The sequence below is a fragment of the Syngnathus typhle genome, linkage group LG12 (assembly GCF_033458585.1).
Source record: "Syngnathus typhle isolate RoL2023-S1 ecotype Sweden linkage group LG12, RoL_Styp_1.0, whole genome shotgun sequence".
Taxonomy (NCBI): Eukaryota; Metazoa; Chordata; class Actinopteri; order Syngnathiformes; family Syngnathidae; genus Syngnathus; species Syngnathus typhle.
In genome coordinates this window covers 2,666,481-2,682,811 of record NC_083749.1, presented here as the reverse complement: position 1 = coordinate 2,682,811, position 16,331 = coordinate 2,666,481, and positions in this window count along the sequence as shown.

Sequence of the window (16,331 nt, the reverse complement as noted above, 5' to 3'; positions counted from 1 at the left end):
TCTCTATTTTTTTTCCAAATCCCCCCCATGGCACCCCTCCCCTCCCTGCCTATTATATACTTCCATATTCTGCACATATTATTGCATGCAAAGCAGTATATAAAGGCAGCTGAGTGCTGAATGGCATCAAAATCCCGGGAGGAATAACCCATACGTCTGATTTATAATGCACTGCATGTATTGTATGATTTATAATGGATTCAGCTCAGTTCTGAAATGTGTAACTTTTCTGACCCCCCATGTATTCCATTGTGGGTCACACTATAATTGCACATACCGTCTCGTTATAATATGCATGGAGGCAAGTGTAGTGTAATGTATTCTATCAAGTCTCAACCATATGAAAGCGTTTTTTTTTACATAATACTGAAAGGAATTTTTTATTTTTTTAATTTGTCTCAATGCAAGTTTATTTCACAGGTCTTATAGGAGACTCGTGATGTCATCAGCAAGCCCATTTAAATGTGTTTTTCAGCCATACTGAACCTCCATGCATTTCAAGTGGCTCATTTTGTCAACTTTTCGAGAAATCTGTGCCATTACAAGAGCAGATGTGTCCTAATCTTCACATTACACTCCCATTTCACTCACCAGCTGGGAACAACATTTGATGTATGCTCACACAGCTGGAGAATAAACGGACCGGTCATGTGTATCCAGGTGAAAGTGACCAATATTGCCGCTTTCAGCAATCAGTTTCCGAATGAATCATGAGAGAGAGGAAAAGAAAAAAAAAGACAACCGCAGGAAATGAATGCTGATCATATATGCATTACATATTGTGCAATTTGTGTCTTATACGTCTTCCTCACTTGATGGCAGTAGAGTACCAAGCCGAGTACCCGACTAGTTTCCCTTCCCTGTGTTCCAATGGAACCAAAAAAACCAGAAAAAAAAATCAAAAAATGGCATCGACACCCGGCCTGTTGATTTTTTCTACCCCCCGTTCTCTGCCAGCTTGTCTAATTAGGACTGATGGACATCATCTCCACTCAGTGGACACTTCATTAGGTACTCCAGCACTTCATTATATACGAATGAATTCAACAATATATTTATTGCCATATTTTATTGTTTGCAATTTGGTCAAAATGCCTTGCATGCTCTCCATCAGTGTCAATCAAAGCGGATGGCGTCGTGGTTTATTTTCCATACCTTTTGCCGGCTCTGCAACATTGAGCAAGGTGTAGTAAATTGAAAGCAAGAAAACATTATGTTAATGGGAAATCGTTCACCCACGAGCATAACGTACAATGGGAAAGGTCCGCGATGTCGTTGGGTGCACACGTTTCACCACGGGGGAGCGAGAAGGCGCCTACTGTATTTACTGCATGAATCGCTGCGTGTTCCCATGTGCTTTATCCAAAACGATTGCAGGTAAATAATGGATTCACATCTCACCGAGCAACTAAAGGCACACCTACGCCGCTGTTGAATCATTTTGCAATCACATGCTGCAATGTGTTGACCTTGGGGGCAGGCAAATGGGCATCATTTTTTTTTTCGGTCAAATAATACCTTTAATGATCCCCGCATGGCTGAGTATCGAAGAGATTCGGCGGATTTCTGCTGTATTAAAAAACACTCCAGAGTCCAATGGTAAGTGAACTCTGCTAATGAAACGCCGTAGTTGCCCTGGGAGGATGGATATGTATTTTGAGAAATGCAATTTCCTACCTGGAAATATAAATTAAGGAGTTAGTGTAATAGTTTGGGATAGCAATTGGAACTCAAAAGAGAAAATGAGAAAACATTTTTGCTAAATGTGCCCGCAAATGACATCGTTATTTGATGATAATGATAAAATGACCAAAAGCCAAATTATCAAGGTCTTTTTATTTTCATTTTAGCACACAAGGAAACACAACACAAACAAAACTGGCAGTAATAAAAATAAATAGCAAAATAAGAAAATGAGTTTGCAAATATTTTATTTATTTTCTTATTTTTCTCGAATCATCGTGTTGATTTTTCTCCTTTTGATTCTCCTTGTACATCTTAAGATATTGTACCACCCTGTTTTTATTATTTATTACTTTATTAGAACTTTCCTCATGTAGATTCAGATGATTTGCATTTGCTTTAAGCTCAGAATGTTATAAAATGAATTAACCATGTAGGCTGGCAAGCAAGTAGAAGCACAGCATTAAAATTCCTTCTAAATCCATCATTCCCTCTGTTGCTTTTTGATCCCCTTCTTTAATTTTTTCTCACCGTCCTTCATCACTTCAAATCACTTCCAGTTTAGTGTTATCACCCCGGGAAAAAAAAAAAAAAAACACGTTGAAACTCATAAAACTGTGCAGTACAGCGGCACGTTTATTCCATTTTATTGTATTTATCATGACAGGACAAGCTCCCAGAGGTGAAATCCTCGTGGAACTTTGTTTCCCGTTGTCAGGTAGTGCAGAGGTAATCCATTTGCCCTCTGATAAACGACAGTCCTGAATGCAATTTAAGATTTTAAAGTGAGCAGTCATGCTGATTCAGCACATTAGAAAATTGAATTCTATTAAAACAATGGGAAGCTACTATAACGTGCGAAAATGGGCATTTCAAAATATTAATAATAAATCTATCCATCTATGAGCGGCTGGTTGCAGCCAAAACTGCCAGTGCCCATTTTTTCTGTCCCCATCTTCTAGCTCTGCTGATGTTACAGCCATCATGGTGTGCATTGGGTAAAGGCTGAGGGACTTTGACACCTGCTGACTAACTGCCCGAAGCAGGCTACACCTCAAATACCAAAGAGCTCATGTAAGCACGTAAAAAAAAAAAGAAGACCCTCCCGGGGATGGTGGCCGGAAAGAAGCTGACACCGAAGAAACATTTTGCACTACTAGTCGTCCTTTGTGGATGTTCATTTGCAACTAGAGGAGAGTGACAAGCTTCTGCTTGCAAAGAGAATTCTTTTGTCCATTATAACCTCATGTTGCTGATATACCAAAGAAGGAGCAGCAAGTCAAGGACCACTGGCGGAGCTAGGTTTTTTTTCTTGGGGGAGGCTGGGGTGGCCAAGGATATCTTAAAACAAAAACTATATATTTATTTTTTACAAACCCCCAAACTCTTCAGAAAATGCAGAGGATCATTCAACGGGAAGGGAAATGTGGAGGAATTTTTTTTTTTTTTTTTAAGTTTAAGCAAATTCTGGGAGGCATCGTTTTAATGTATTCTGTGTCTATGATGACGCAAGTGTAAAATGAAATGCTAAATTTTAATTCCCTTATAATGTGCATTATTATTTTATTTCAAGGAGCAAATGACAAATATAATCTGAAAATTACCCTGGATGAGACTCGATATCTGATCAGGGCATGAAATTTTCCACGCTATCCGGTCGAAGTTAATTCCATGCCCCTTCCTTTTCACCGCCGGAATTCAACGTGTCTTCCTAATCAGCCATAAGCAGAAGTGATTTGCTAACATTTCATATTTTCATGAATATTTGATTGTCAAAAATTGCCTTCAGGGAATGCGCCGGGCTGGAGGTTTGGTTTTGATTTGCGATTAAACTATCAAGAAATCAATTTCATGTGCATTGAATAATTCAAGCGTTAATGGAATGAGAAAGGGGCACGGGTTACGAAATGATCTGAAGGCTGAGTGTGTGTGTGTCTGTGGGGAGGGGGGGGCAATGAAGAACGATTTATTGATGTGTGCATGGGCGTACGTGTGTCACTCAAAATGAAAACAGCCACGGAGTGACCGGCGGGAGTTTTTGTTTTTTGTCAATTCACCTGCACCACTGGTGGAGCATTCAAAATGGCCACCGCCTGTGCCAATAACACCTTTCGAGTGAGAGGAAATCCGAGTCCTGATTTGTGCTGCTACTTTGTCAGTAGTGTCTTACAAAATCCTAAATGATTTTTTCAAGAGTTTACTTTCCAATATGAGGGCTGAAAAAAAAATGGTTACGTCAAAAATGTTTGATGGTTTCAATTCCACCCCAAAAAAAAAAATTCGCCTTCAAGTCAATTTGCTTAACATTTGATTGACATTTGCCTCATTTTTCGCAATACACCGGGCGGGTTTGTTTTGCAAATGCTGAGATGAGAAAGTTCAAAATATTCCCAAGGCGTTCTATTTTTGGGCGACACCACTTCGTAATACACGTGAACTTGAAATGGCATCAAAATATTTTGGAAGTATCATCACTGGAGTCTTGTCGTTTGCAATTTATCACCACGCTCGACTCGTCTCTGAGCGCGTAAGCCGCATCTACGTTTATTTAACAAGGAGTCGCTGTTGACGGGAAATACGTTGATCGCAGCGATGTCGAGAGATGATCAGACGAAGTCAAAAGTCACCAGTGGGGTGATGAGATTACGAGGAATTGGATGTCACCTTATTCCTGACAGGAATAACAAATAGTTCACGCTAAGAGATAGAAATGTCAAAATCGTACAATTCTTGCTTCTTATACGAAAAGACTGATTCCTAATTTCCATTTTTTTTCCTTTGGTCGGAGTTGTTTGGCTATGTAGTTAGATTTACAGGATTACATGAAAAAGGATTTCAGGTCAGTTTCACGTCGTCACAATGGCAATTGATGATTTGGTAATCTCTCCTTCAAGCGAGGATTTTATAATTTGCCTTTAACATTCTTCAGAAAACTTTCCGCTTTGAATGTTTTACACCTCCGGGTACTTTGAGTTTGAATGTCATCATAGACGTCTGTTAAAAGTTATTTAAAAGTGAAGTTGTGTCTCTGCTTCAAGGCCAGAAAAAAATGATTGTTGGCTTATGGACTTATCTCTCCAGGATATGTTGGTAATTTTCTTCTACTTCACACATTATCCATCCATCCATCCATTTTCTGTACCGCTTAGTCCCCACTGGGGTCGCGGGCGTGCTGGAGCCTATCCCAGCCATCATCGGGCAGTAGGCGGGGGACACCCTGAACCGGTTGCCAGCCAATCGCAGGGCACACAGAGACAAACAACCATTTGCACTCGCACTCACACCTAGGGACAATTTGGAGTGTTCAATCGGCCTACCAAGCATGTTTTTGGGATGTGGGAGGAAACCGGAGTGCCCGGAGAAAACCCACGCGGGCCCGGGGAGAACATGCAAACTCCACACAGGGAGGGCCGGAGGTGGAATCGAACCCGCACCCTCCTAACTGTGAGGCGGACGTGCTACCCAAGTGCGCCACCGAGCCGCCTCACACATTATTACCAGCAAATTTTTCTTTCACCTCGAGAAAAAAAGAAAAAAAAAAACTGGTTTACTGGCCAGCTGTCGATATCTTCTTGTAAAAAGTCGCTGTTAGAGCCAAGTAGTTAGAAAAAGCCAAGAATCTTTTGAAATTAAACCATCCAGCCAAGCTGTCTTGAGCATATCGCAAATATATATTGCTAATATATATGTTTGTATAAGGATATATGTAGCAACAGGAAATATGACATTTATTCAAATTAGCCTGCAAAACAATAGTTGACGTGTGTGACACGCAATTATAGCTTCATTTGCTCCAATGCATTTTTGCCTGTATTTGGATCATTGCTGCCTTGGCTTTAAATTGCTCTGTCATTTCCCCTGTTGTGATGAAACGTTAATTTGCATTTTTAGAAGCCCTTTGTGGACATTTAAAATGGGAAGGTGATGGATAATGAGGTCTGCTTCATTTAAATTCACTTTTGGAAGGAGGGGTAGATTTTCACGACCAGACTCTTGACCTCCTGTCAACAGTTTCTTCGCTCTTGATTGCGGAGACTCGCGTGATGTAAATTGAGGAGAGAGTGCAAACTTTTTATGAATGGGAAAAAAAAAATGAGCAGATGCAGCTGGAAAACAGTTTGGGGAATGGAAGTGACAAGTACTGTTGACACACCATCAAAACTGAGACTGATTGCTTGAATAATTGCTTCGTGCCTAATTATATTAGAGTGCCTTCTGGGGGGGGGGGGGGGGGTAGGATTATGCGTGTAGCGTTTACAATGGGATAAAGAATGGCCGGAGGAGCTTTGCTGCAAGGAAACTGGCGGATTTGCTTCCTAGCGAGGACTTCGATCAGATTCACAGAGCAATTCTCCACTACGGCAATTACATTTTGTAACTTTACAATCACGTTAGGGAACTGAGGAAAATGAGGGAAGCGCTGATGGGGGCCAAGAGTGTTTGTTCTGAGCCTGTGATAAGAAGACCACAGCTAAGTGAGTTAAATCAGAAATAGCATTGGCACAGCTGTTGTTCCATTAAAGCCCCCCAAGGAGACTTGAAGAGGGTGGTCTAGGAGGATCCTGCTTGGGCAATGTGCCAGCAGGCCTCGCTGGATCCCTAACCGTTACTCAGATGCGCCCCCTCGAAAATAATTGATTCCAATTTTTTTTGTTTTGTTTCTTATCCACCTGTTTTGAAGTCAATTACAGCAAGCCAAAATGGCCGCCTACTGAGATGGTGGTTTTTGATACATAATTCATATTACCGTATTTTCCGCACTATAAGGCGCACCGGATTATAAGGTGCACCTTCAATGAATGGCCCATCTTAAAACTTTGTCCATATATAAGGCGCAACGGATTATAAGGCGCACCTTCAATGAATGGCCCATTTTAAAACTTTGTCCATATATAAGTCCATATATTTGGATACACCTGCTGTAGTGGCTCAATATTGGTCCATATATATAAGGCGCACCGGATTATAAGGCACACTGTCGGGTTTAGAGAAAATTGGAGGTTCTTAGGTGCGCCTTATAGTGCGGAAAATACGGTACACAACCACAATATTCATCGGAATACCGTGTTTAGACTAGTAGGGCCGTATAGAACATCCATCCATCCATTTTCTGAACCGCTTAGTCCCCAAGGATGTCGCGGGTGTGCTCGAGCCTATCCCAGCCGTCATCGGGCAGTAGAACATACGTATATAGAACATATTATAAAAAAACGTTAGGAGTCGACTTCCACTTTAAGAACGTTAGCTAAACACACCTTGAAACTAACAATGACATGCTAAATGTTAGCAATATTAGTTCCACTTTAACAATCTTTCAAAGCACTCACAGATAATACAACAATACCCACACGCAAATACTTGACGTTACGCTTTTTCTTAAGTGTCCCTTGAATTTCCACTGGATAAGAATAAGCAGGCAAGAAAACTAATATATATTGGAGTAGCAATAAGAACAAATAAAAGCGATTTCTGCCTGCATTAGATTACAAGTTGATCTCGTCTCTTAGCCCGTGTAGGGCCGCTGATCCTATACAAGTCCTGCAGGAAGATGGGGAGCTTTGCATTGCTTAAACGAGACCTACACAGCCGCGCGTGTCCCGAATGTTTATTGCAGAATCCATCTCGCCTACACAGTATGCGATACTCCATACTAAATCCGTGAATAGTTTACAAATCACCTCACAGCCTCTTCCGATTTTCCTCAGTTCTACTGAGCAATTTAGAAACACAAGCTCATTATGGGCAACACTATTGCCAGTTTATTTTCACTGTTACGGGAATTTATCTTACTGTCACAACAAAGGCTGATGGGGGGAAAAACTCATAATTGACTCTCGGATCAAGACTGATGCAAAAATAAACAACTGTGATATAAATTTGTAAAAACGGTATGGATGTATTTCCTAGCAGTCTTTTGTCTTTATTTAATAGTTGTTTGTGTGTTATTGTAGGATAATGAAGTTTCATGAAGCACTTTTTTTACTCCTCCAGATGGTCTTCATTTTAGACAAACACTAGCGTAATAGGATTTAACCTTTAGTGGCTCCATAAACCAAGAGTGCCGTCTAGTGGAGTCAAAATATATCACAAGTGCTTCATGAAGCTTCATTTGCCAATCACTACAGGGCTACCATTTAAAGTGCCTCTCATTTACCCCACATAAAGTGCAGCTGTTCTGGAATCCCTTTCCTGGGTTTCATTATTTTTATTTCATGCTAACGCAGGGATAGAAACAAAAACTAGTCCCGTCAATAAATCAGGGTATAAAACATACCTCCTCCACACCCAAGGTTAATTCAGTGTAAAATTAGAAATAGAACCCCACCTATTTAAAAACACACACGCACAATAGTTAGCCGACCTTTTAAAAACAACAACAACCTTGTGAATTAACGTGTATTTATGGTCGTCTCCCCTCGTGTCGGTGGAGGTCTAGCATCTGCAGCACATTTAAATGGCCATAAAAAGTCTGTGATCCAGACGGTGTTTGTCTTTGAAAAGTTAGTCCTCCTACTTTTGTTCTTTGCTCATGCACATGCAGTCTCCCTCGGGGTCATCTCTACTCAGAGAGCCTTAAATCCTCGCTCTCGCACAGACTGCTGAAGATATCTATGTCAGGAGACACATTCATTTTCCCCCCGCATACACATTTGTCGTATCTTGAGCCCCTGCGACCATAAAAATTCGCTGGCATGTAACGGGAATCTCTCCTCAAGAGTAATTTCTTTGTTGGCTACTTATCTTGATTTCCTCTCATGTCGGACTAGGAAACGGAGCCTTTAGTGGGGAGGAACATATTCTAAATGTAAAAATGATATCTGACTTAGCAGCCTCCCCTCTTATCCTTAAGCCATTTTAGGCGGCTGATAAAAGTATATACATACAGAGATATATTTATTCTATTTCACTTTCATTACTTAAATTTAGCTTGACTTAATTCAAACTTGCCATTGCTTTTGACATCACTACTGACCAAATGTTTTCCACAGGCTTTCATGTGCCGGCTTATTTACAGCCTAAGTCACTGGCGTCTTATGTATTTCATCTTTGTTCCAGTATCCCAAATAAAAAAAATATATATTCAGGCTGACATCAAGCGTGCTTTCTAACATGACTTTTTCTCCCCCATCCTCCCTCCCGCTATTATTATCCGCCCCGTCAACAACTAACTTTCACCTTCAAGATTATCATGCTTTCATCATCGTGTTTGCTTGTCCGTACTTTGCTCCCACCCACGTGCCCCGAGCATCTGGTGCCGCACGTGGCGTCCCATTGTTCCACCGAGCAATATAAACAAGCAAACGGAGGACGTCTGTCTTTGAAAACGACGGGTAACCCTGAGAACCGAGGAAAACGATGGCAGAAATACTCCCAAATATTTCACACAAAGGGTTATTTGCATGGGGCTCAGTGGAAATTCAATTATTCCGTTTGTCTCTGAGAGCATGGAGAGTGGGACGGCTGGGGATTAGAGTATATAATGGGGTTTGGAGGATTGTTAGGATTTCAGATCTGGAGCGATATGGTGCCGGGGGTAAACACCAGGCTGGGGATTTAGCCAGCAAGAATCCGCCTCCACGCGGACCTCGTATCACTGCGTTGGAAAGTCCATCCATTTCCCACAGTCATTTGCTCAAGCATCTCCTGTGGGGATTTGATTATCCTATCCGAAAGGGCACGGTGGTCTTCTAATACGAGCTGGCTGAGGTAGATACTGATTCATTGGTAGGGACAGAGTGGCAAGAAAAAAGAAGGAAAAGAAGAAAGGAAAGGTTCGAAGCTTCATATGATTTGTGTGGATTAAAATGATTTAAAAACTCTTTCTTTACTTACACAACACGGTGTAAGTGTATTTTATTCATTCTTCGCCAGAGTTTTCAAGTGGTAGAACTCAATAAACCAAGGTTGAAATAATATAAAACATTTTTTAGAGTGAATATGTCTTGCTTTGGTGATAAGAACTCATTTGAGCCTTGAAGTTGTCTTCGGGAGCGAAACAAAATTCATCCCACCCAATAATCGGCTTTGGAAAAGAAAAACTCTAAACCGGCGTGTATTTTATCATATATATTTTTATATCATCATATTTTATTTTTATTATTTATATATATATATATATATATATAGCCGACAGTGCGCCTTATAGTCTGGTGCGCCTTACATATGGACCAAATAGAGAATGATGGATGGATGAAACTTTACCTTTTTAAGTTTACCGATCTATCTGACTGTTTTGTTTTGTACTTATTAAAGTAAGCTTTACATGTTTATTTTGTGTGTTGTGTGATATTAACATTATTGATATATTGTTATTGTTTTCACCATTTCAAGTTATTAGATTGTGATTGCATTAATGGTGCGCCTTATAGTCCGGTGCGCCTTATAGTCTGGAAAATACGACATATAAAAAAAATAAATAAAAATAGTTATAGAGTTAGCAAGTCTTATCCCTTGATTGGCTCAAGATGACTAAAACCAGAGGCCGTCTTAACGGCGCAATACCGCGAGCAGACACATTTAGAGACAGATGGAGCCGTCCAGCGTGTCGGGACCGCCGGAGAGAAGCTCCACATCTGCCGCTCACAAGGAATCAGGCCACAGACGCTCAGGGATTACATGGTGGAAAAGAGCGAGTCAGTACAACTAAATTCAACTTTCACCTCTCTGACCCGGGGGTGGGCGTGAGCCGAGCAAAGCGGGCGGAAAAGCCACGGCGGGAGAACGACTTTGGGAAATTAACAGGTTTAATCATGCGTTCATCTCACGCAGGTTGACACGGGCGGAAATGAACTCTGCAGTTGTCTCTCCTAAGCATGTATTTCCTTAATTAAATCAATGAAAACACACTCAAGCATTGTAAATGACATACTTTTCAAAAGTCATCTAATTACATTTAATAAACGCATCGCACTTGATTAATTATCAAGCGTGGAGCTCAGAAAAGCATTCAAGCAAACACACTTTGCATATTTGATATAACGCGACGTGTTCATCAACACTAAATTGTTCGGCGCCGAGTTTGGACTTTGTGTCCGATAGTCACACTTATTTGCACACAACTCATGCGAGGATTTATTTCAATTTCAATGATTAAAATTAGGAAATTAGTACGACCGTACTGTGAAATGCTTCGTGTACTGTGAAATGCTTCGTTCTGGAAAATGCGAACTCACAGGAACTATATATATATCATTCAACATATATATATATATACTACCGTTCAAAAGTTTGGGGTCACAAAATTGTTTGGGTGACCCAAAACTTTTGAATGGTAGTGTATATATTTATTTAGATAACTATTTAGATAATTATTCATAGATATATAATCTTCTGTGGAAAAAATCTTATAATATATATGTATACTTATATTCATAGATTATATATAATCTTATACAAATATAAAATATAATTTAGAATATTTAATTCATAATATTTTATTATAATAATATTTATACTAGTTTGGTCACCCAAACGATTTTGTGACCCAAACTTTTGAACGGTAGTGTATATATATATATATATATATATATATATATATATATATATATATATATATATATATATATATATATATATATTGGGGTAAAGCAAAAGTCTGGAATTAAAGCAGGTGGGGGGAGTTGGGGGAATTTTATATCCACTGTATACAAATGGAGTTCATTAATTCTGTGCCTGCAACTCAGAACTAACCGGCTCTAATATTTGCACAGTGTTTGCACATTATGGCATCAGTAATTATATTCGTTGGAAAATATTATGCTCCATATCATCACCTAAAGAGGTTAATTATCACGTGCAACTTTGTAGCAGCCACTCTGTGATCCAATTGTTAGGCGTCACAGTAATGACTGGAAGTTTATAAAGGGAATGACAACCATAAGATACTAACAGGTCCAAATTAGTGATTGTGTTGTAAACAAATCAGCGTTTATAGAATACAAGTGTTGAATGACGCTTAATCTATTCACAATTGGCAACCATTAAAAGACAGTTGGATGAAACAAGTAGCTGGACAGAAGTAAACAGGTGGATAGAAAAATCCGACCAGACGGACAAGGACACGATGGAAAACATGACTAAACCAGACCCGGTCAATACACAAACATGGACAATGGGGAAAAATGAAGGCTCAAGGTTGACAAACAATGGGCTGAGAGTCAGTGGACACGGAAATTCCTCACACATTGGCGAAGATAGAAATGAGCACAGGCAGTGTGTGAGTCGTCTCCTCAAGACGAGCGGCGACCATCTTGCGCATGCTGTCAGCGCATGGGAGGACATGCCTGATGGATTCGGATGATAGATGTGTAGACCAGAGAAGCCGCGGCCTCAGATGCTGGGATTAATGAAATGTGTCCCACGACAAGATCGAGCGCTCTGATTTAAACACATCCTGCCACGCTATTTCTCTTCTGCCTAATGCAGCCCACGCCACAGTGGGGCACCTCTGTTTGTCTTCCCATTTGGGAGACTTTCTTTTTTTTTCCATTAGCAATCGGTCCACCGTTGCACGCCTTATCCATAAATGTAAAGTCTCTGCATCTTTACATCATCATCCGAAATTATGTTTTAAAGACATGTACAGCACTAGAGGGAGAACAAAAATTGATTCGAATCGAAAGTTCGTATTTTAATCGTCGAATCAAATCAACCGTATTTTTCGGACTATACCGCACCGGATTATTTAAATCTCATTGGGAAAATTTGTTGGATTGCATTACAAACCCAGTTGATCAATTCTGTGATTATATTTGGAGGAAAATACAGACGTAGGCTCGTATCAAATCATAATCCCATTAAAATGAACCGAATCGAATCATTACATCATCATTATATCCTTGAATCAGATTGTTGGAAGGACGTTAAATTATATTGCCAGAGTTTGGTAGGCTTCCATGTTTTGCCAATCCAGACTTTATGGTTGTTTTGATTTTGATTCTAAATGCTAATTACAAGCATGTCAGTAAATATGTTATTTTCTACGCCGATTCTCCTTTGGTTTTATCGACTGCTGCTCCTCCTCACCTCCGGCATCCACCTTTTGGCTCCCCCGTCTTCCCCTCGCACACATTGTTCCCCAACACCAATCTGTATCTCCACCTGCCTTCTTTTCTGTGTCTATCAACCTCCCTCAGGGCTCAGTAGTTCTGTTTTGCTGTGGGAGTTTGCGGCGTGAGGCCAAGGAGAGTTCTCGTCAGCCAAGCGTTTACAAAAGCTTGCTGCCATGTCAACAAGGACAAAGCGTTTCTCTCGCTCTCGCCCGTTTCCCAAAACTCCAGTACCGCTCTTCATAATCTTACTTTCAGGCACAACAACATTTGGACGATCAATGTGCTTTTCTGTATTTTTCCCGTCATTTGTGTGTACGTGTGAGCTCTCGGGGTGGACTGACAAAAGAAGCCAGGCTTCCTAGCCGGAATAATTGATTTAACAAATTGCCGGCCATGTTTCATTCTGAGGAAGTGACAGGAGCAAAACGGGGAGATGGAGCCAGGAGATTAATTAGGAAACAAAGTCATCTTTATGGAAATTAAATGCATCCTCTGATGATCGCATTGCTGTCTGCAGGGGGTTCGTCCCTGGTGCGGAATAAAAGACTGGGAGGCATCCAGAGCATCACGGCGATGTCTGTTGACTCCGGAGCTGAGTACCCCTACGGCACTGACAGAGCCAGACCCCATTTTCATGGGTGGCGTGTTTTGGGCTACATCAGTGGAAGCCAATGAACCCAAAAAATACAGCTGCTCCCTTAAAACATCTCTTCAATTAAAAGTGGTAAACACATCGAAATCAAAAATATTTTTCAGAGTTGTTGACAGCAATACATAAGGTGCACTAGATTATGTCGAATTGTGAAAAAAATTCAAATGTGCCAAATACTATGGAAAATACGGTAAATGTGTGCCGTATACTACGGAAAATACGGCAAATTTTGTCGATTTAACACATTTGAAGATCGAGACTATGAATTGATCCATGTATGGAAATCAGACCGAATTATTTAGACAATTTTCTTGCACCATGCCCGCAACCGTGGAAACGAATGGGTCCAATTTCTGTCTGACATTTTTTTTAGCACATTCCTGAATGCCATTTTGAAAATAATTTGAATACTAGGAAAACATATTTTTTTAAAGGTTCCTGGTATTCTTGAGCAGTCATTCTCTCAACTCAATCAAAACTATTTTGCTCAAGGTGGTCACCCTTGCTGATTTTTATGTTGGTTAACGTTGATAAATGAACCAAAGGGTACGCTTCCCGAAAAGTAATTATTGTTCTTTTGGCTAATGATCCAAACCCTCATTATTACACTTCCTCATTCTCAACTGCCATGCAAGCTGTACTCACACATCTGGCGGACCTCTGCAGCAGTTATTTACGGGTCAGCGAGACATGCAGGTTCCTTGAGTTGATGTGTAGATGGGGCACCAACCTCAGGGCTGTTCACATGGGGGGATCGATTGACACTACGATAAATCACTTTTCAAACAGGGAACGAGGCGCGGACGGTGTGACAAGAACATTTTCCAAGAAACATTCCGCTCGTGTCTCATGTAGGATCCAATACATTTTTTTTCCATGCAATTTTTTATCATGACGCTTGACTCCAAAATGTAAACGAGATTTGTGTGAGTATAATCAATGCAAATCTCTCATTGGCGCCATCTTTTTTTTAATGTTGCTTGGAGTGCAAATGATCATGCAAAAGTGGAGAAACACAAGGCCCATTAGTAAAACCATCATTACTCCCCAATCATCTGGGGTTGCGCACCGAGAAATTAAAATGCCGATGACGCAGATTTTCCCAATCCCCGGGGGGGTCTCGCCGCATCTTCCCGCTGTCTTGCACTGCCTTCCAAGCTGTTAGCGTCGCGCTGTGCCATTTCTGCGCCTGATGCGATTCCACCCACCCTTTTCTCATTGTTGGGGATCTATTTCCGTTTTAACACCCCTTCTTTATTGCCCTTGCACAGCCAGAACTGCTCAGCAGGTCTTGTTTTGGAAGAGCTGTCAAATGCACTTCATCCCCAGGTAAATTTAAAGTTGTGGCAGCCCACGAGTTGGTGCGACACGGAATCCAATGAGGGTTTTCCATTTCCTCCAGCAGTCGTGTCCCATGACGCCTTGTGTGGTTCTAACTGAAAAAGACCAATTGGGGACAAATACAGTGGCCCCAATTCAAAATAAGCTGATTTAGATTCTGCGGGAAATGCGAAAGTATTATAAACTGAACTTGGGGAAAAGAAAAAAAATGCCGTCACTATAACAGAAATGCTAGGCTTCTCTTTTCCGAATGTCTTTTTCCCTCTGTGTGTTTATTTTGCTTCCTCAATTTCATTTTAGTTTTATACAAGGACTTTATCTGAGAATAAACAGGAAGCTCTGTATTGTTTGTAATATTTGAATATTCAGAATAAAAAATATGTAGTCACATTTAGACGATAAGACGGAACATATCCTAATCGATTAATAAATTAAATAAATTAGAAAAAAAAAAAGAATGTACACAAAGTATAGAACATGGCGATGGCAACGTTAAGAAAATACGACTTTGAAACCCAAGACGAAAACATCTCGGCGCGTAGACATGAGCGTTTGGGCAACGAGAACATTTCAGAACACGACAGCCGCGGAATAATAGAACAGAAGCGGAATGAAAGGCAACCTTTAGTGAGCCGCTCCAGTGCACACACTCCAACATCCAAGCACGCCGTGGGAGGGAGATAAAGAGACGGGGGGAAGATGGACAGATGCTGAATCAGAAACAAACTAAATAAGTCATGAAATGGACTGCTCGCAGAGAGAGGAGATGAGAAAAAGCGCACAACGGCGGCGGCAGACTTCACACGCTGCAAACATAACAAATGGTCGTCTCAGTATGCATTCATTTAATGAAAGCTAATGAATTCCTCCGCCCGTTAGCTTGTGTCCGCAGTAGGCATATCTCATTTGTCATTCAATTCTTTTGAGAAAAGAGAGAAAAAAAAAAAAGGCCAACAAATGTCTATTGGATGTTTTCTTTCAACTCATTCATTTCAAGTTGGAAATGTGAGGAAAAAGTTCATCTGGACAACCAATCGTTAAACTGGTATCATGCTGACATAAAATGTTTATGATATGAAGGTTAAAACTACAAAAGGCTGCGTTGGAAAAAAAAAAGCACAGTAGGAAAAACATAGCTCCAACTAAACTTTTTATTGTTTTTAAATCCATGTAATTGACGCCAACGCAAGACGGCTAAGAGTCAACTCAAGATAAATATAAAATTCAAAATTGTGACACTTTGCTAATGAAAATCCCGCGGGACATATCAGCGAGAAGGAATCCGATCAAATAATTTAATCTGGCTCCCTCTTTATTGGTCCGCCCACAGAACCGAATGAAATAAGTGTCGGGTCCAATTATGTAAGGACATTCCTCTTCCTGCACAAAAGGAGACGCACCTGAGCTATGCAGAATAATATCGATTTATTGTTGGCATTTGTGCTACATTTTATTGTGTTAGAATTACTAGCGAATGCTGTGGATAACCAAGAGAGATTTGATTAAATATTAAGGTGAGGGATCCAATAAATATTTAAATTAACCTAAACTCTGTTTTGCTCATCTATGTACACAAGCAGCTCTGTTTTGCTCAAGGCATACTT